This window comes from Ictidomys tridecemlineatus, unplaced genomic scaffold (assembly GCF_052094955.1).
Source record: "Ictidomys tridecemlineatus isolate mIctTri1 unplaced genomic scaffold, mIctTri1.hap1 Scaffold_604, whole genome shotgun sequence".
Taxonomy (NCBI): domain Eukaryota; kingdom Metazoa; phylum Chordata; class Mammalia; order Rodentia; family Sciuridae; genus Ictidomys; species Ictidomys tridecemlineatus.
The window spans coordinates 173232-195296 of NW_027524123.1; positions in this window are offsets into that span (position 1 = coordinate 173232).

The window sequence follows — 22065 nt, forward strand, 5'->3', positions numbered from 1 at the left end:
ATACATTCATTTCTTAACTTCAATGTGACTTGCCTTCATAGACAGCTGCAAACCCTTTTCCTACCCAGTTACTGCTGCTACGGAACTCAATCCACATTCTGCTGTCTGTAGAGGTAAGAACTTCAGGCACCTTGTCCCCACAGAATCTACCTAAAAGAAATGAAAGAATAAAGAGCACCAAATAAATATGATTCTGTGTTCTACTTGCTTTCTACATTAGCTACAAACTATACATATAAAACCTAGTTTGGCTAGTATCTCTATCCCTAGTGATCAGAGTTAGAATAGTGCCTTAATATTTATTTAATAAAGATTAATAAAACATTCTCTTCATATATATTTATAAACTATCAAACAACTGATGTCAGTATTATCATCACATATAGTAAGAAGAGTTAATTCAAAAAGGATATTTACAGATGGACCCATGAAACATCAAGGTGAAAAACAGAAAAGACACAAGTCCCTCGAGACACTGGTTCAAGTCTCCATCTGGTCAGTAAGCAGGAGAGTGACTTGCTGACAAATATGCTCCTGGTCCAAACAGAAGTTGGTTCTCTAGCCAGGGTCAATGAGAACCCATCAGGACAACATCTGGAATACTCCAAGGAACTTACTGCATACACTATCTCATCTATAAAGCTGCAGTTGGTGGAATTATACGCAGAATAACCAATATTACTATAAGACTTCAGTCTGAGATGTGACGTTTTCTAATTGCATATCCAGAGGTAAAAATAATGAAAAATAGATGCAATACTAACTATTGTTTCTTCCTTTCTTATGCAACCCTTCCACAAAAATTCACTGTATATCTACCTTGGGGTTCTAGGAACTCACATAATGACAAATGTTTAAATGTGACAAAGCACATGAAATAATTCTATAAATACATGACATTTCTATCTACTTTTGTGTGCCTCTGAAAATGACATCATGCATAATTTTTATATGAGAAAACTGGTAGCCAATTTAAATAAAGCAAATTTATCAACATTGAAAAGAAAGAACAATATCTTCCCAAGATGCAAAATAAATTAGAGGTTTCTATAGTGCATTTTAAGCTGTAGTATGCATGAAAATTGCCAGGAAAATCTGTTAAAATTAATCTCTTGCTCAGAAGATATTGACTTTTTATAATTCCTGAGTTTTTATAATGCTTACACCTTTCCAGATGAATATAGGGTAAGCACTCTGAGTGCTAAAGTTTTACAAGAAATGGTGGAGAAATCTTTTCACATGAAGACCATATCACATTGAGTCAGTCTGGTGGACATAACTCAAATTTTAGCTTCAGATTTATATGAGCTTAATGAAATGTTTTCTTTAGAATACACAAATGTATATAACATATGGCTTCATCTAGGCTAAGACAATGTTTTCCTCAACGTACAAGACAATGTTTTCCTCAAACGTACAAGACAATGTTTTCCTCAACCTGACTGTTCACATTACTTTAATTCTTCATTACTTCCCTATTTTTAAACATTTCCACAGATCTCCAACTTACTCAGGCTGCTGTCACTTTTAATCTAAGAGTGTCCATTCAGCAGGTTTTGGATGTTCAGAAAAAAGAAATCTGTCTAACACATCAACATGGCTAAACAAAGCTACTTCTAAAAATAAAAGCAGCCACAATCTCAAAAAAAAAAAAAAGGAAAAATTAAGAAAATTTTCAGCTCTCACCTCTTAAGTTAAACAGGGTGACAGTAAACCACCTCATACAAATTAATAGTGTGGTCTGTGGTTAAGCACTGATGGCAGATTTACATAGGGACCAAATCTGGCTACAGCTAATGACACAAACTACAAGTGTTTTTGTTTTCTCAGCCACAGAAAAACTCTTGGAAGAAAAAACAGCAATGTCTATAGAAACAACGAATATGCTTGGCACAGGAAGAATCTATCAAATACCTGACAGAACACATGCTACTGCCTCAGCAAACACAGAACACCCACAGAATATATTCACACCTGATCTTGTTTTTGTTTCATCAAAATGTTTGATCCTCAGCACCACATAGAAATAAAATAAAAATAGTATTGTGTCCACATACAACTAAAAAATAAATGTTTAAAAATTATGAATTAAAAATCACAATTATGAAACTGAAAAAACAAGAAAATACTGAAGAATTAGCATTATAACCCTAATATATGAAAAAGCTATGCTCAAGCATTACGTTCAGATCCAAATATCCACTTGTAATTAAGTTAATTTAAGTCAATTAATCAATGTCTTCATGTCTCTGAGTATGTTTGGAAAAGGGTAGTCGAAATAAAAGCAATGTAGACTACATACATTTAAACTCTAAGATGACCCTTGAGACAACGGATGGTGTCTATACAGGACAGAATACTTGTGTAACCACATAGGAGATAAGTAAGCACTTACCAAGGAGAGGTGACTTCTTCCAGTACCCATCTCTTACTTCAATGTAGTCATACCAACACAAACTACTCTTGTATAGGTCCATTTTGGTAAAATTTAAGACAATCTGTAAGATGGAGAAAAACAACACACAAAGTAAAAATGATCGTAATTTGAATCCTGGAAGAAAGGAACCAAAACTACAGTGAAAAGGAACTTACAGCTATTTCTTTCTTTTTTCTATATTTTAATCACCCTAATATTTTTTTTTCTTAAATGCCCCCAAACCATGTTTTCTCATTTTCATTACTAATTCCAATAGAAGCACAATGTTAATAACTAGAAGGAATTAAATTAACCCAACATTCTGTAAAGTGAATTTGAACAATTAATTGCACAAATAAAACAAATCTTCATTTGAATAGTTTATTATGAATTTTCTATGATAAATATGATTTAAACTATGAAGAATTCCAATTTTTTCATGAATATCTTCTTTTTAATAATTTATTTCAAAGACAAACAGTCAGATATCTATAATTATGTTAAAAATAACCACTGGGTGCCATTTTCCCAGAATATAATATCATTGTGTATGTTGAAATGTTTAAATGCAGTCCTAGCATTTAAATGTATCCTTGAAACTATAATCAAACTCATATGTCACTACTCTTCTTAAGGTCCAAGAATACATATTCAAAGCCTTTCAAGTTAGATTTTGTACATGACCTTTATTCTGTACTTTGTTTTGGAATGATGCTGCTTTTTGTAAAGATAATTCAAGAGCAATTCTAGGAAAGATAATTTTTTCATTGCTTCATAAAAGTTCTTTACTTTTCAAAGAATTAACTCTTTACTTGATTACAACAAAAGTACAATCAATCTAATGTTAGAAATGTGCTCAAATTAAGTAAAATTCATTTGGAAATCATTTTGTGTGTTCAAAACTCATTCTAACTCAGTTCTGCTTAAATTATCTAATATGCTTATGGCTCATAGTATACCTGTTTTTTTTCCTATTGACATTGAAATGTACTTTGCCCAAATGCAACAAATTATGAATATTTGAAATGTTTCTATTATAAAATAATAATTTATAACAATATTCAAAGAGCTCAAAGAAAATGCTGATTATAAAAAATCTAAAGGAATAATTAAAGAGGTAAAATATATAATCATTAACCCTGAACCTATATTACATAAAAATCCTACCAATACTGTGAAGAAAACATATACTTCTTCCCTTTCTTAAACACAATATTTGACAAAAATTTAAGTACTAATTATGGCAAATCAATCCTAGCTTGCCTACTCCTTCCTAGTATGAAGACACAATATCACACAAAAAAATTCTCTTAGCATCTTCTATCTAGGTGCACAGCTTCAATTGTTCATATAGATTAACATCTACTTTTTAATTAATGTACTAAGAAACAAAATTCTACCAAGGATGAAAAAATGAGAGATACTTTTTTTAAATACAATACAGCATGCATTATTATTTAATTAGTACTTATTTAGTTGTTACTATTAGTTTTTAGTTTTAATAGTTATTTTTATCATTCCATTTTGAAGTTTATCTATTTTTCCTTCAATTTTTTAGTTTCAAATATTTTCAAAGACTGTTTGAAAAAATTTCCCAAATAGGGGCTAGGGTTGTAACTCAGTGGCAGACTGCTTGCCTAGCACATGTGAGGCACTGAATTTGATCCCTAGCACCACATAAAAGTAAACAAAATAAAGGCATTCTGTACATTTATAATTACAGGAAATTTTTTTTAATTCCCTAAGTATCCAAGGGTAAAGTACTGATCATTTTTTCTTTCTTTTTCAAAATCCTCAACACTTGATTGTCAAAACGCTTTAGTTTCTAAATTATTTTTTCCAAGTTACCCAAATATTTTCTTCTCCCATGCAACCTCAGATTATTCTCGGGATACAATGGGAAAATAATTTCTGGCTTTTGCACTTAACTATGTGTTTACTTTAAGTCTGCTACAAATAGGGAATACCACCACTGCCTGATATTAAGTTTCATTCTGCATTCGTATTTTCCCTATAGCAACCACCAGAGTTTCAACTCCCTATGATCTCATTTGTTATCATTTGTTATAGTGGAGACAGCAAAAGTAGAAACAGACACAAAAAAGATAACCTTGGATCATTTTGTGGCTCCTCTCTCTGCTTAAAGGGGAGTTTTTTACAATGGTGTGAAAATAGTTTCAATTTTCTCCTGCATGAGAAAAAAAAATCGATGAATTGGATGTATATCATTAAATTTCATCCCAAATTAAAAATGACATGGTTGGATTGTTAATAGTTAATATTCAAATACTTAGAATAAACATACACAACACAACACACACACACAAACATATACACATGTCGCGACCCCTTGCCGGCAAGGGAAACACAACACAGGATTCTTCTTTCAGCAGTTTACTCAGGACCTTTGAATCATGATGAGAAAACAGGAACAAGAGAGCGAGCAGTCAGTCTTCCCTAGCTTAAGTACCCAGCCCCGCCAATGAACTAGCACCACGTGGAAAAGTCTAATAGGTACAGCACAGCGGAAGCAGGCCAGAGCCCAGCCCCACAGCCTTACAAAGAGTTGTTTACTTCTAACAACTTTAACCGCTTAACGAAGCGGAAGCAGAGACCAGCGCCATATTCAGGGTGTGGTCGCTGGCTCCCAACAGTTCCCCCTTTTTTTTTTACAAGCAACAGATAAAAGTAGAGGTCCTATATCCATTGTGCAAAAGTGGCCGTAAATAATGGCACACTCCTGAGGGGCGCCTCCCCAGGCGAGTCACCATTCCGACCGATGCCTTTTTCATAGTGGTGGGGCGTCGACATCAAACCCACATGCAATAGGACATGCTTTTCTTGGGACTCAAACCTAGAGCTCCCAAGTGCAGTGCCTTGCCTTGCACCCTGTGCTGTGTCTATCGCTTGAGCATGGTGAGCCATGCTTGAGAGGACTGTCCTGCCTCTAAAGCGGCAAAGGCTTGTACAAGCATAAGATTCTGCACCTGCTGCCGCTTGCACATACGAACCAGACACCACAGGCACAATCCAATGGCAAGTACTGTGACCACAGCCAACTCACCCATGCCTGCCCATTGCTTCAAGAAACTAAAAGACTTAAACAACCATGATATTACATCTTTCACGGGAGCAATATGGACTCGAGTCTTGTAGTCCATCCATGGGCAATAAACACCCATGAGTGAGTACTTGACTCAAAATGTCCACTTGGTCTTGTAGTAGATCTACCTGCTGGTTGAGAAGCACAATGCCATGATGTAGATGTTAATTCATCATAGTCTGAGTCTCCATGGCTGTTGCAGCAGTACTCGCAAGCTTGTTCACAGCATCAGCAGTAAGCATGGCAGTAGCGAGAGCCGCAGCGGCAGTGGCCGCAGCAACAGCAGAAGCTGCAACGGCTGCCACAATGGCTGCAATTATACCAAGGTCTCTTTTGTTTCTTTGCAATAATACAGGCAAATTATCATCATCAATAGACACAGGTAAAGGCAAGTAGGAGGGCACACGTACTACCACAACAGAGTCCTCCAAAGAGGCATTCCAGCATTGTACAAGTCTACACCTCTGGTTAGAACAATTGAGTAAAGGAGATGAATAATTGAACATCAATAACATGAATGGGGGTCATACACACACAGGTGTTGGTAACCTAAATCACTTGCTCTTCGATAATGCCAGCAGAAGTATTGTAAGTGTAGTTACATTTTTGAACACTACCTCCATCAATAAATCCGAGGGCATTAAGTTGTGAGCAGGCGCTCAAACGAGTTCATAATACCCAGGAGTCAAAAGGATTCGAGAAAGCAGCTTGAGTAGGATTATTATAAGTGAAATTGAACCCTAGAAAAGTAGCATTCTTGTAGGTGGTTGTTAAAGGAAAGGTAAAGGTTTTGTTAGAATTAATAAACTAAGGGGTCAATGAGCCCTGACATCCAGTCCAAGCTGGTGAACTAGTTTTTATGGCTTTACAATGGGCAACAATGCTGGTTGTTGAGAAATAGAAGTATTGGCTCTCAATACCTTAGCAGGAAAAACACCATTGATTACAGTAGCATTACCACTTGAGCCCCGAGAACCATCACTATCAAACCAGCCCAAAGATTGATTGGTTAACATAATACAAGGTATGGAATCAGAGTAATTAACATGTACAGAGAAACACAATGTGTCAAATAATGAAACAGTAGAAAAGTTATCAATAGCTGCTACAGTATCCATAGGCAAGTTCGGTCAATCCATGGTGGCAGAGCCATTAGTAGTGAAGAAAAATGAAAGTACACCAGCCTGAGAAGTAACGGGCAATGGATATGGCCACGTCTTTACCACCGCCCAGAGGAGTCGTTCTGCAGTCCAGACGACCTCATGTCCGATCACCATCAGGAGAAGCATCAAGCACCTCATCTTGTTCATCTTCATTCTTCCTTCCTGACGGAGCTTGAGGAACTTTCCGCCCGAGGCGCTCTGGCACCCACAATGGTTCCATTTGGTCCTGTGGGAAGACACAGACAGAACCTCGTGCCCATGCCAGAACGGGATCAGGCCCATACCATTGTCCAGAAAGTACATCTTTCCACTTAAAGTGCCCAAAGTTCGGGGCAGAGGGCAAACAGTGCCTAGTCGCAGCAGAGCGCCCTTGGATGTCCAGATTCAAAAAATTAATAGTGAATAGAGCCAGGGAGAGGCGCTCTTTCGGGGTGTGACCTAAGCCAATTCCCCCTTTTTGTTTTATTAACATCTCTTTTAGAGTCTTATGAGTGCGCTCTACAATACCCTGACCTTGAGGATTATAGGGCAAACCATGGACAAGCTGGATACCCATCTGGTTGCAAAAGGAAGAAAATTGTCGTCCAGTATACTCTGGACCATTGTCCATCTTAATGGTCTGTGGTAATCCCCAGGCTGCCCAGGCTTCCAAGCAATGCGTGATAACATTTCCAGCCTTTTCACCAGACAAAGCAGAAGCATGGATAATGCCAGAACAAGTATCTACAGACACATGGACATATTTAAGTTTGCCAAAGTCGGGAACATGAGTGACATCCATTTGCCATATAGTTAAAGGCTGCAAACCACGAGGATTTACGCCCACAGAAGAGGGATGACGTAAAATGATACAATTAGGACAATCCAACACAATCTGCTGAGCATCAGCACGGGAGATAGTAAAGCGCTTTGGAAGTGCTCGTGCATTAATATGAAATTTACTATGAAAGTTTCTAGCTTGATCTAAGGAGGAAACAGGGAACACCCAAGAAGGACGAGTAGCAAGATCAGCTTGGGCATTGCCAGCAGAAAGAGCACCCGGTAAACCTCTGTGGGCTCGAATATGCAAGGGGTAAAAACAGGCGGAGCGATTCCAAATCAATGTTTGAAGATGGAGAAAAAGGGAAGACATTACTCCTGATGTGTGTATGGGACCCACTGCTTCCAACACCTTTAAAGCTTGAACTACATAAACAGAATCTGAGATTAAATTAAAAGGAAACGGACATTGTTCAAATACTTTTATGACAATTTGCAGCTCCACCCATTGTGGATTGCCAAGAGCAAACTGATGTTGGATAGGAGGTTGCTCATTTACCACATAGGCTCCAATACCAGTTTTAGATCCATCTGTAAAGATATTTGCAGCTCCTGGGATAGGCGTAGAAGAAGTGATTTTAGGGAAAATGATAGGATGTTACTTAACAAATGTAATAAGAGGATGTGAAGGATAGTGATTATCTATCTCTCCTGGAAAAGAGCATCGTAATATAGCCCAATTATCCAGGTTAGCACACAAAACTTGAATTTGTTGACACGTATAAGGGGCAATCACAGACGTTGGAGGAAAACCAAAAAATTGTATACTTTGTTGTATCCCTAACATAGCTAAAGAAGCAACTGCATCAGGATAATACTCAAGGGATTTTCCAGAGAATATTCGTGGATGTATCCACAACAAAGGACCATCTTGCCACAAAACTCCAGTAGGTTGCCATACAGTGGCAAGTACACATAATTGAAGAGGCTTATCCTCTTGAAGCCTGCAAAGGCTAGCATGTTGTATAGCCTTTTCCACTTTAAGCAACACTGACCTGGCTTCCTCAGTAAGACGACGAGGGGAAGTAAGATCTGAACCACCTTTAATAATTTCATACAAGGGTTTTAATTCAACATTGGGAATATGCAAGTAACCCCTAATCCAATTTATGTCACCCAATAATTTTTGAAAATCATTTAACGTATGTAAATTATCAGTCCCAAGAGTTACCTTTTGGGGTGTAATAGTTTCACAAGAGATACTAGCACCAAGATAATCAACAGAGTCTCCTGTCTGTACTTTATCAGGTGAAATAAGCAAGCCCTTTGATTGTAGTAAATGTACTAAATCAGTGTAAGCTGCCTCCAACATAGGGAGAAACAGCTGCCTTACATTCTTCAGTACATTGCTCAAAAACAAGTTGCTTAATCAAAGGCATGGCTCTATCGGGATCATCAAAGATTTTTCCCGCAGCATCCACCATGCTAGCAACAAAGTCTGAGAAAGGTTCTGTAGGGCCCTGTATAATTTTAGTCAGATTGCCAGACACTTCTCCTCTATTTGGGAGTGATTTCCATGCACGGATACAAATCTTATTAATTGTTCATATACTTCAGGAGGATATCCGTCTGTTGATTGGCAAACCTACCCTGCCCCAAAAGCATATCTTTATCCCAGGCGGGGCGTCCCGTGCATGATTTTGGGCAGCCTGCTCTACCGCGCCCTCTAGCATAAATGCTCTCCCATCCAAATATTTCCCTGGGTAAACACAAGCGTGCACCAGACTAGCCCAATCTGAGGGGGTCATGCAAAATCTGGTAAGCCCCTCTACCTGAGTAAGAGTGAAGGCAGCATCTACACCATAAGTGCGAACGGATTCTGCCAAAGTTTTAATTATTTTAAAATCTAAAGGCTCATGGTATCTTCCCCTATTAGCATCCTGAAAAACCGGGTACGTTAGTCCCATGTCTGTATTAACTGTTCTCCAAACTTGTGTATGAAAAGTTCTCCCGGAGCTTTGGACTCCCCTCACATATGGGGGCGGTGCAACAGGCACTGCATCTTCTTCTAAATTCTCAACCTCCTCTTCAGAATTAGATTTATCAAAATTAGATTTATCCCCCTTCTCACAGTAGGCTTTCATGCTTTGTGTCTCCCTTTTTTTCCTTTTCATTTTTATCTTACGTAGTTGCTGTAACAATATGTCCAGGTCCTCAGAACTCTCCGAGCCACTTGTGTCCTCAGGTGTTTTTAGTTCGGTCAAGTCTGGATAGAGCCTTCTCCTATTTTTATTTTTAGGCTCTTTTGCCTTTTCACCACTCTTACTCTTAATACTCTCTGCCACTTCGCTATATGACCCCTCATATTTTTCCTCATGTAGTTGTTCAAGAACGGCCTGACCCTCACCCACAGCTTCCTGGCATTTACCGTCTGCTATACATTCTCTAACCAATTTCCAAAGTGGTATAACGCCACCCTCTAAAGTACCTTGCTCATAAGAGAAATCCAGATCTCTCCCTAATTTGTCCCAGCTGGGAATCGTAAGACTCCCTGAAAAGGCAAACCAAGGAGCCGCTATATCAGCTTCTCTTAAAAACATCTGCAAAGTACTCTGCTCCACCTTAAGTCCTTTTGAACATAGCAGCCCATCCAGGGCCAACAAAATTGGGCTTGAAGAGGTAACACCCATAATATTTTCAAAGCTATAAAGAAAGTGAAAGTACAAAAGCCCCGCTCTCTCTTTATCTACAGAGGAGTGTCCCGTTCTATTATTTTCCCCCGCTCTCTCTTTATCTACAGAGGAGCGTCCTGCTATTTACTTGCGGATTCCCACTTTACCTGGGAACTTACCGGTGCACCACTCTGACTGCTGAAAGTTCTGGATCCTGGGTTCGAGGAATATTCTTCCCCGCTCGGGCCACCAACTGCCACAACCCCTCGCCGGCAAGGGAAACACGACACAGGATTCTTCTTTCAGAAGTTTACTCAGGACCTTTGAATCATGATGAGAAAACAGGAACAAGAGAGCAAGCAGTCGGTCTGCCCTAGCTTAAGTACCCAGCCCCGCCAATGAACTAGCACCACGTGGAAAAGTCTAATAGGTACAGCGCAGCAGAAGCAGGCCAGAGCCCAGCCCCACAACCTTACAAGGAGTTGTTTACCTCTAACAACTCTAACCGCTTAGCGAAGCGGAAGCAGAGACCAGCGCCATATTCAGGGTGTGGTCGCTGGCTCCCAACACACACACACACACACACAGGAAAGGGGATAACTGAGCAGAAAAGTCTCCTATCTTGTTTTTAATCTTCTAGTTTAAACTCCAAGCTCCGTGGAGAAACAAAACCAGCCTGACACTAATATAAAACACAGAGTTCTTTAGAAGTAGAAAATGTAATAAAGATAGGTTTTCTAAAATTAAATCTCCCAGGCTCTGACTATAGAAGTAAAATTCTGGCCTTTGACTAAAATTGCCAGCAGAATTCATACTTGCATTACAAATCAAAAGCACTTGGAAAATATTTTGTTGTTTCATATTATGGTATTTTATGCAAACATATTGCATCTTTCAAAGAAAGATAAAATGAATACTACATAGTACAATTATACAAATATTTTATTTCAGATGGTAAATATAAGTATCAAGTTAAAATTAACCATCTTCACTTGGAACATGAGATGGAGGAGATTCAAAGAACAGTTCTGTTTCCTGTGATCTGTTAGGAGTCTAAATGCAACGTTAAAGTGATACAATTGCTGTTAAATTTGCTTATTAAAGACTTTGCTTCACAAAGCTGCAAAGTGAAGAATCTTGAAGAAAGACAGAGCAACAGCTCAAGGGACTGGATGTCTGCAAGTCTCCGGAGAAAAATGTAATCGACTAACTTTTGTCCATGCAATTAAGACATTATCGATTACCTAAACAAAGTCCATGGGCACCATAAAATGGCCAATTACAATAACATTTACATCTTTAGAGCTGAGGAGAGGGAATATGCAGACATTGCCAACCGGATTGATTATTAAATGGCTCTTTAGATAGAGAGAGATTAGATTCAAAAGCAACAAGATGAAATAGATTGTTAGGTTCCAGCCCAAAGAAACCTAAACAAGTCTAATAAAATTTCTGGATTGACTACAGCTTTTTCTCTCAGAAATAAGGCTCATGGGGAGTAGATCAGAGATTGGTACAGAATCTGCCTGCAACCTACTTTTGTGAATAAAGTATTATTGCATCCATTTCCTTACTATATCAACTATGTCTGCTCTTGCACTACAATGCTAGAAATGAGCATTTGAACAAAGACTATCTACCCTCTAAAGGTAAAAATATTTACTCACCAGAAAAGTTTGTCAATCCCTACAATAATTGTTATAATTAAATAATAATCATTATGTATTAATTATATATTTAATAATTATAACATATTATAATGTGTTAATTAATAATTAATACATTAAATTTTTGTTCAGATCTGAAATTGTATTGTAGTAAAGGGAGAAATAATTAACATCTCTTCCTATAATTAAAGCTGTTCTGGAGTAGGAATCAAAAGACCTTGGGTTCAAGTTTGAGCTTTTCAGTTTGCTAATTTACTTAAACTTTATATCAAATGAATCTTCTTACCATCTCAGATATCATCCTATCAGATTTGTCCCATCAAAATTAAATTCACTCACATGTAGAAAAATACAGAGAATCCTAAAGCATTAAGATGTTCATTTCATGGTAAATATTCAGGCATCTATCACAATATATGTTTTGAAAAAAAATGTAAGAAATTTTCATCCAATTTCATGAAGTCAACTATTTTAGGAAATATAAAAATGTGATTTTAAAATTTCACAGAAAAAATAGTGATATTAAAATAAGGGAATCTCAAAATTCATATAATGGACAGAAGATCTTGGGGCTTTCCTTGAAGTTCCTACCTTAGATTATTTGCATAACCTCAAGTAGACCCTAGCCTAGTTGTGGAACCTTGGGGAGACCCAAATTTCAATAAGGAATTATTTATATCAGAGATAGAAACAAGAGTGTGACTATGTTATTAAAACAATTTATTGCTTAAACTCATGTGATAATATTTTGATTTTGATTTTTGTCATCACCTACTAGTCACCAAAATATTTCCTTATACCTCTCCTTAATCTCCACTCCTACCACATATCTAGTTAGTTCCTAAATGCACACCCCTGCCTAGAAGCTTTTACATAGCCAATGATGTAATGGCTTCCAGTGGTTTTTAGCTTCACTTGTCTCCAGCATGTTCTACACTTATAGTCACATGAATCTCAGTAAAGTCTAGATCCCATCAATGCCTGGTTATCAAAAACTCTCGAGTCCAAATCCACCTTTTCCACTTTCTCTTCCACAACCTCCAACACATAAGATTTATTCTACTCATTCCTAACTTCTTAAAGTTATGCCCTGAAAAAGCATCCATGTTTTTTTTTATTTTTTATTATTGTTGGTCGTTCAAAACATTACATCTTTCTTGATATATCATATTTCACAGTTTGATTCAAAAGGGTTATGAACTCCCACCTTTACCCCATATACAGATTGCTGAATCACATCAGATACATCAGTTACATTTCCATTGATTTACATATTGCCATTCTAGTGTCTGATGAATTCTGCTCTCTATCCTATCCTCTACTATCCCCCCTCCCCTCCCCTCCCCTCCCCTCTTCTCTCTCGACCCCCTCTACTGCAAAACATTTCTTCCACTTGTATTATTCTTCCCTTACCCCTCACTTCCTCTTGTATGTAATTTTGTATAACCCTGAGAATCACCTTCCCTTTCTATGCAATTTCCCTTCTCCCTCCCTTTCCATCCCACCTCTCATCCCTATTTAATGTTAATCTTCTTCTCCTGCTCTTTGTCCCTACACTGTCCTTAGTTACTCCCCTTATAGCAAAGAAGTCATTTGGCATTTGTTTTTTAAGGATTGGCTAGCTTCACTTAGCATAATCTGCTCTAATGCCATCCATTTCCCTCCAAATTCTATGATTTTGTCATTTCTTAATGCAGAGTAATACTCCATTGTGTATAAATGCCACATTTTCTTTATCCATTCATCTATTGAAGGGCATCTAGGTTGGTTCCACAATCTTGCTATCGTGAATTGTGCATCTATGAACATCGATGTAGCAGTGTCCCTGTAGCATGCTCTTATTAGGTCTTTAGGGAATAGACCGAGAAGGGGAATAGCTGGGTCAAATGGTGGTTTCATTCCCACCTTTCCAAGAAATCTCCATACTGCTTTCCAAATTGGCTGCACCAATTTGCAGTCCCACCAACAATGAACCAGTGTACCCTTTTCCCCACATCCTCGCCAGCACTTGTTGTTGTTTGACTTCATAATGGCTGCCAATCTTACTGAAGTGAGATGCTATCTTAGGGTGGTTTTGATTTGCATTTCTCTGACTGCTAGCGATGTTGAGCATTTTTTCATGTACTTATTGATTGATTGTATGTCCTCCTCTGAGAAGTGTCTGTTCAGGTCCTTGGCCCATTTGTTGATTGGGTTATTTGTTGTCTTTTTGTCTAATTTCTTGAGTTCTTTTTATACTCTGGATATTAGGGCTCTATCTGAAGTGTGAGGAGTAAAGATTTGTTCCCAGGATGTAGGCTCCCTGTAAACCTCTCTTATTGTTTCTTTTGCTCAGAAAAAAACTTTTTAGTTTGAGTAAGTACCATTTGTTAATTCTAGTTGTTAACTCTTGCTCTATGGGTGTCCTATTGAGGAATTTGGAGCCCGACCCCACAGTATGTAGATAATAGCCAACTTTTTCTTCTATCAGATGCCATGTCTCTGATTTGATATCAAGCTCCTTGATCCATTTAGAGTTAACTTTTGTGCATGGCGAGAGAAAGGGATTCAGTTTCATTTTGATGCAAATGGATTTCCAGTTTTCCCAGCACCATTTGTTGAAGATGCTATCCTTCCTCCATTGCATGCTTTTAGCCCCTTTATCAAATATAAGATAGTTGTAGTTTTGTGGATTGGTTTCTGTGTCCTCTATTCTGTACCATTGTTCCACCCGCCTGTTTTGGTACCAATACCATGCTGTTTTTGTTACTATTGCTCTGTAGTATAGTTTGAAGTCTGGTATTGCTATACCACCTGATTCACACTTCCTGCTTAGCATTGTTTTAAAGCATCCCAGTTTTAGCTTACGTTCCCCAAGGTGTGCTGAAGTCTACCTGCATTTCACATTCGCTTTCCCTGTGCCTTGAAACTCTTTTACAACCCCCCCACCCGTCTTCCAACTCTTCAGTCATGCTAGAATCTCCCAATAAAATCTGAGCTCTCTTCAGAACCCAAGTTGCATCTTGCTTTCTTCAGTAATTTTTCATCCTAGCAATTATATGACTATTATTAATTTGTGAGATTCTTGATAGCAAGGATTTATTTGGCACATCAGAAAAATACATCTCTTTTTTTAAAAAAGAATCAAAATTTTTATGCATCAGAAAATATTTATCTATTTTAATAGAATCAAAAATATATATGGTGATTGTTGAATTTACATGGCACCTTTGGCAATATAAATTATTGTGAATTGACCTCGTAGATATAAAACAAAAATGAGGGATCAAAAAGAAGTGTTTGCAAAAAAAAAAAAAAAAGAGTCAAAGGACAGCCTTTAAATGAGTTGGACAAAAAAATATTTGGTATACTTAATCTCATCACTAGAGTTAACTATAAAATAGGATTATGAAATAAATAACTGACATTTATAAAGTTCTCCCTCATAGGACATTTTCTCATTCTTTCTCAAGAAGCCAGTAGCCAACTTAAAAGACACCCATATTCAGGATGAGGCTAGTAGATACCAAGTTGATGCTTCTCTGAGACTGCACAGAACAGTCTATTAATATATTCTAGTGAATTGAGGTTAATAGTAAATAGCATTCAAGATTAAAAACATTGTAAATGATAACTAATAAATCTTCATTAAAGGTGATATCAAAATTTCAAGTACAATGTTTCAAAATAAGAAAAAAATTTGAAAGATTAAAAATATCATGGAAAATTCAAATTTTCCAAAATATCTAAACATTTTACTTTGTCTTTCTGTGATCATAAGTAGAAAATTGCCATAAAAACAATTTTTATTTTCTCCTACTAAGCTCGTCTTGTTACTTGAAAATAATTATCAGTCATTGAAAATAAAAACTGATCAGCTACACATAATCAAGACCTGTATTTGGCAAAGTTGGTGATCTGCACTATTTTATTGTTGGTTTTGCTAGTGCTTTTGCAAGACATGGTATAAAGCACATGACCTAGGCTGTTTCAAGGATCCCTAATTCAAGAATGATCTCTCTGGTGCAGCCTGTCATCTTTATAAACTTCACTCAACAATCTGAAATAACAGTTCATTCCTTCTGAAGGAGACTGCAATCAGAACTGAGATATTACCATATTACAGAGTCAGAGCTACCAGCAGGTGAACTCTTGTCTCATCAAATCCTCAATAAATTATAAATGGTCCTGGAAATATTGTGTTAAATAAGAAAAGATAATGACTCTAAAAACATAAAACAGAGCTGTAAAAATAGTTTGTTACAATATAAATATTCAGAAAAGATATATTATGTTTGCACAACAAAATAAATTTCAAGAAGCAGTACGCAATGTTTATTTTGATGAACAAGCAGATAAAAGTAACTTTAGTACAAAATGAAAATACTCAAGGTCAAAATACATAATTTAACACTGTTCTATGAATCATCTAGGGCACTCGACAATTGCCATAATGTAAGAAGGTTTTGGAAAAACGAAAATGTGTTAAGATTCTATCAAGTGCCACATAATTTGTGAGTAGAATGTTTCAGTGAAAAAACTTAAAGTTCTCAGCAGTTTAAAACTAAATTCTGTAATGATTTAAAGCCCCTTAAGCCACAGAGAATGCTTAGACAGTATTTCCTAAAGTGAAATTAAAATAATTTTATGTATATATATGTGTATCTATACACATACATATATGTTTATAATATATATGTACACACACATATAAGTAATATATATGTATTTGTAAACATACATATAATTAATAAATTTATACAGTAATGTCCTGAATGAAAAAAGACTGTCTTAAAAAACAAAACAAAATATAACATACAATTTAATAATTAAGTGTTTATGACATAGTGTCTGCTTATAATTCAAGAAGTACAGAGCCAGGCTCAGGAGGCTGAGGCAGGAGAATCACAAGTTCAAAGCCAGCCTCAGCAAAAGCGATGTGCTAAGTAACTCAGTGAGACCCTGTTCTTAAATAAAATACAAAATAGGGCTGGGATGTGGCTTAGTCCTTAAATGCCTCTGAATTCAATCCTAGTACAAAAGGAAAAAAAGTACAAACATCTATTATTAAAGTTTCTAAACATTCCTCAATAAATGTGATTGTTCCAAGTTAAAGATCCCCTCCTACACATGACATTTTAGCCATTAATTGAGTTATGTTCAGTTATAAAAAAAATCTTTACTATTCAAGTAATTTTAAAAATTAACAAAGAATAGTTGGCACCATTCAATTCTACCACTCAGTCTACACATTGACGACAAGGTTTGTGGATGAGAAAACAAATGTAAGTACTGACATTGTCACTTCCTAATTACATCATCACACTCAAAGTTCAAAAGCCTTAGATCCAGTTTTCTCTTGCATGTATTTTGTTCACATAGACTTCATAAGGTTGTTTTGTAGGGGTCAAATGTTACTATGCCCTGAATCATCTTAGCACTTCTCCTACTGGCAGAAAGACTAGAACTGTATGGTAAAAATTTGTCTTTAAACTACAACTAAGAATTTCTGAGTATATTTGGAAAAATAAAAGCATTCAAAAATATAAAGAGGTAAATTATTATGATGAGTATTCTAAATCAACATTACTTTAAAACATAATTTGGAAGTTAAATATAAAAGTCTATCATATGACTTACCTAATATTTCAATTAAATAACCTATACATATCTTCATCTTCTAACATAGAAAATTTTGGTGTAAGCACCATTTAGATTGTGTATTATTGATAAATAATTACAGATTCTCATCTTTTAATAACATGATCAAAGGACTGCACATCCATCTACAAATATATTTCCTGTCAAATGTCCATAGCATCCAACAAATACCAAATTTTAAAATCATATTCTTTTCCATATTCTGTATTTTACTAAAGATAATGAAAACAGACAACTGCAAAATAATTTGAAATAACCAGTCTCTAAAAAATTGATAAATTATAGCTTAAAAGAAGTAATAAAAACATCTTATTAATTTAGTAGTACCTAATGTTTTTAAATCATACATAAATTCTGGGCTCCTTAAAATTTTTAAAACATCATAAATAAAATTTGGGTTCAAAATGATTTTCATAAAAGGAAATGGAAAAAAAAAGAATCCTAAGTAATCATCTGAGAAATTATAGTAGGATAAGTTGTTGAAAATTTTTAAAATATATGTTGTAGCAACCGTGTAGCCAAGCCTAAACACTTCAAGTCAGGGCACAATTATCAGCTCCTGGAAGACAGCAGATCAATTACTCCTGACTCTACTCTAGCATCCTTTATGGATTAGATTTACTTCTTCACCATGCTCTACTGCCCTCCTCTGAAGTCCCTCCCTTGCTATCTGAATATAAATTCTGTGTTACCTTCCATGTCTGTAATATCCAGTGCAGTTCCCAGCACATATGAAAGCTGCTTCATTCATTCATTCATTCATTCATTCATTCATTCATTCATTCATTCAAGTTTCTTGAGCTCCTAACTTCTATCTGATTCCAGATACCAGGAAGAAAAGCCCAACTCTGATCCTTGAGAAGCTTTCAGTCTAGTATGGGAAATGACAAGTAACTGACAATCATGAGAGTAACAAAGACAAGGATCGAATAATGAATTTACCACTGCAGGAGTCCTGGAAGACCAGGGCATTTTTAAGTAACAGGATTTCAACAGCTGGCAATTATTGGTGGTTCTGTCTGACAGAAGAGTCCCAAAGCAAGAGATTCCACTGGAGGCTAATGGATGTAGGGTGAGAAATTAAGTTCTAGGGAAATCAGTATCTAGACATGAGGGTGAGGGAAGAGATTTGGGACAAACTTTGAAAGAAGCCTGGAGAAGAAATTTAACCTTTAATCTGAAGACACATTTGAAAAGACTTGCATTTTGAAATGTCACTTGGACAGCAGCATGGCCAGAAAACTGAAAGGGTAGATGAGTAAAGGCAAGAGATAAACAGGAGGCATGCCAGCATTCAAACAAGAGAGGATGATACCCAAAATATTCACTGTAGGAATTTGAGATTCTAAGAGGGTGGAAACAAAAGGGTGGAGATTGAGTAGGCATGGGAAGAGAGGCAGACAAAAGAATGGAGAGGATGATCCCACTGTCTAACTTGGGCTACTGGGGGTCCTGTGCTACCATCCACTGAAAGGGGAAGGTTTGCTGATAGATAAATTGATACAATCACAAATAAATAGAGAAAAATGACTAAGTTGACAGTATATGTTAGCCAAAAACCATACATCTAAAAGCAATTATAGAAGAATTTTCTATCTGCATTCTTGGAGAATCATAGAATTACAGTACAGAAATAACTATAGTTTAGGTAACTAAAAAATATACCTATATCAACTTTAGAAATAAATGAAAAAAGTGCTAGAACACTTTGAAAGTTCCTACTCTATCAAACCCCATGCATGTTGAAACTGGCCTTTCATCCCTTCAGCCTGCACATAAATTTACATCTATACATATATACATTATATATATGTATTGTTTGCATATCAAAAGTGAATTTGTGGACACAGGTTATTTGCATAAAAATGTGAGTATACATATATGTTTATATTACAAAAGAGATTCTAATTTTCAAAAGCTTATTATTAGATATAAATTTATTTCATATCTTTTTTTAAAAATTTTACTATGTTGCTTGATGCTACAGTTTGGATATTAAATGTTTTTCAAAGGCCCCTTGTGGTAAAGGATTGGTCCCCAATATGGTGCTATTTGAGAAGAGGGAGACATTTAAGAGGTGGGGCTTAGTGGAAGGTCTTCAGGTCATTGAAGGTGTGCCCTCTCTTCCTCCCTTTTTCACTTCCTGGTCATGAGGTGAGCAGCTTTGTTTTACCACATGTCCCTGCCATAATGTGCTACCTCACCACAAGTCCAAAATCTATGGGGCCAATAAATCATAGACTAGACCCTCTAAAACTATCAGCCAAAAGTAAACCTTTAGTCTTTATAAAATAATCACCTCAAGCATTTGTTAAAGTAATGTAAAACTGGCTAACATGCTTGACAGACTTAGCTATGGAAGACCTATGGAGAAAATATTACCATTTATAGTTGGTCCAAGTACCAAGTAATTACAAGCAAAAGGTTATGGGATTACAGAAGAAAACTGAATGAAGAAAAAAATGCTGATTTCTACCAGTGATTGTAGGAGAAGAGTAAAACTTTTTAAAGATGAAAAAGAAATTAATGTAAATATTAAAGTAGAGAATACCCCTAGAAAATAAGAATCTCAAGGAAAAATAAGAGGCCCCAAAAGAGAGAGAATAAGAGAACAAATTAATCATTGAAAAAAGCAGATATGTTATAACACATATCTTAGAAAGGATCACCTTCACAAGCAAACTGCTAATTGATAGGATAAAGGAGAGTTTAACAATGACCTAGTCTCTACCCCCACTGATGTTTCTTGACCAAATGGTATACAGGATACTAATTACTATGATAGCAGGCAAGTAGCTTTGGTGGGTGTCCTTTAAGATGCCTTACTGCTTGAAAGGCTTGGAAGTCATCAGGACACAGGATTGAGCGTCTGGTAGCAGAATCCAGGAATCTATCCTCTCTCAATGCTGAGCATCTCCACCTTCCCTTCCCATGACCCTCTGGGACCATGTGATCCAGCATGTCTCCTACATCAGTACCAGGGCTGTAAGGGATCATCTTTTTTCTTTACACAGTAATTCGTAAGAAGACTTTCTTGCCTACCTATAGAACTAAGAGGAAGAAATCACAATGAAAACAATTCTAAATTATAATTTACCTCTGGAGCATCACCTTAAAAATCTAGTTTTAGTCTTATTTTGAGCTTTTTCATGATAAGGATTTACTGATAATAAAATGAAGGTTTCATACATCCATTTAATTTATACTTTCAGCATATAGAGATAAATATAATAATGGATTTAATAATAATGGATTATAAATATAATAATGGTTTATGTCACCTATAGGTTCCCATAAATGTAACTGTTACTATTTTAATTAAAAATATACACTGTTCACTATCTTATAACAATTTTTAACCATTCTCTATATTATTTAAGAAGGAGCAACAGTATTTGCAGGCAGTCATATCACTCACCACTCACCACAGACCCTAAAAGCCACAACCATGCAAATCTTACTCTATACTTTACCAGGTCAGTGTTTCTTTCAAGATTAAACTCTAAGAAATAGCTCTACAAAATGTACTTCTACTAGAGTTTTGAGTATAACCAGATGAGAAGCAATGTTGGCAAGAAAAGTAGTCAAATATATTTCATGAACTCTGCTGATGAGCAATTTCTAACAGAAGAGTAAGAATAAGGCAAACTCCAAAGGAGCATGCAGTGTAACATTTATCTTTCAGTTCTCCCTTGTTCTGTGAAATTCATAAACTGTAACACATCTTTGTGAACTGCATGAAATACAAATTGTCTTTCTCACAGATCATTGTGCTTTTATGAGTGTGGATATACTGTATTAAACAAAATAGTGCCTATGTTAATTATGACCCATTGATGCATTTTACACAATTAAAATCTCAATATAAAAATGTAATGATAGTTCTGTTAATAACTGAAATATGAAGATCCATAGGCTGAAAATTAAATTATGGTGCCATAAGTTCAATTATTATTGTATTCTCATTGACTTTCCAAGTCAATGTGCAAATGCATCTCAAAGAGCTTTTTATATATATGCATACACACACACACAGACATATTTAAAGAGACAACCAAATGAGATTTTCAAGGAATTCATTTATGAAGTTATGACTAATCACATCATCTTTCTCTTTTTAAAAGTACAAAAGCATATGTCCAATGTTGCTAGAAATTAGTAAAGGATCACCGTATCCTTTTTCCAAGTAGTAACTGTCTTATAAATTTATCTTTCCTATCATAAACTGTAGTAAAAAAATAATAAAACAGCACCACACAGATGTGTGTATTTTACAGATCTACATAAATATTTTTAAAAGGCATTATTCAAATATGAATTTAACATAAATAACATGAAGTAAATTAACTAATTAACATTAAGTAGAAATGTCTGTAGATATGATACAGAAATGTTTATGTGCAAAAGAAAAATTTTGAAGTCTTCAATATTGCATCATTGAGATACAAAAGTTTTTATGTACTCACTTAAATTTCTCAGCTTCACTCTGAAAATTTAATGGACCTAAATTTTTTAAACTAATAAAAATAAAATTGGGAAAAAATAGTTTCTCACAATTTTCCTTAGCAAATGTGATTTAATGGAGAGGAAACTCCTTTTAGCAGAAATATCAATACAATAATGCCATTGCCCATACTGAAATCAT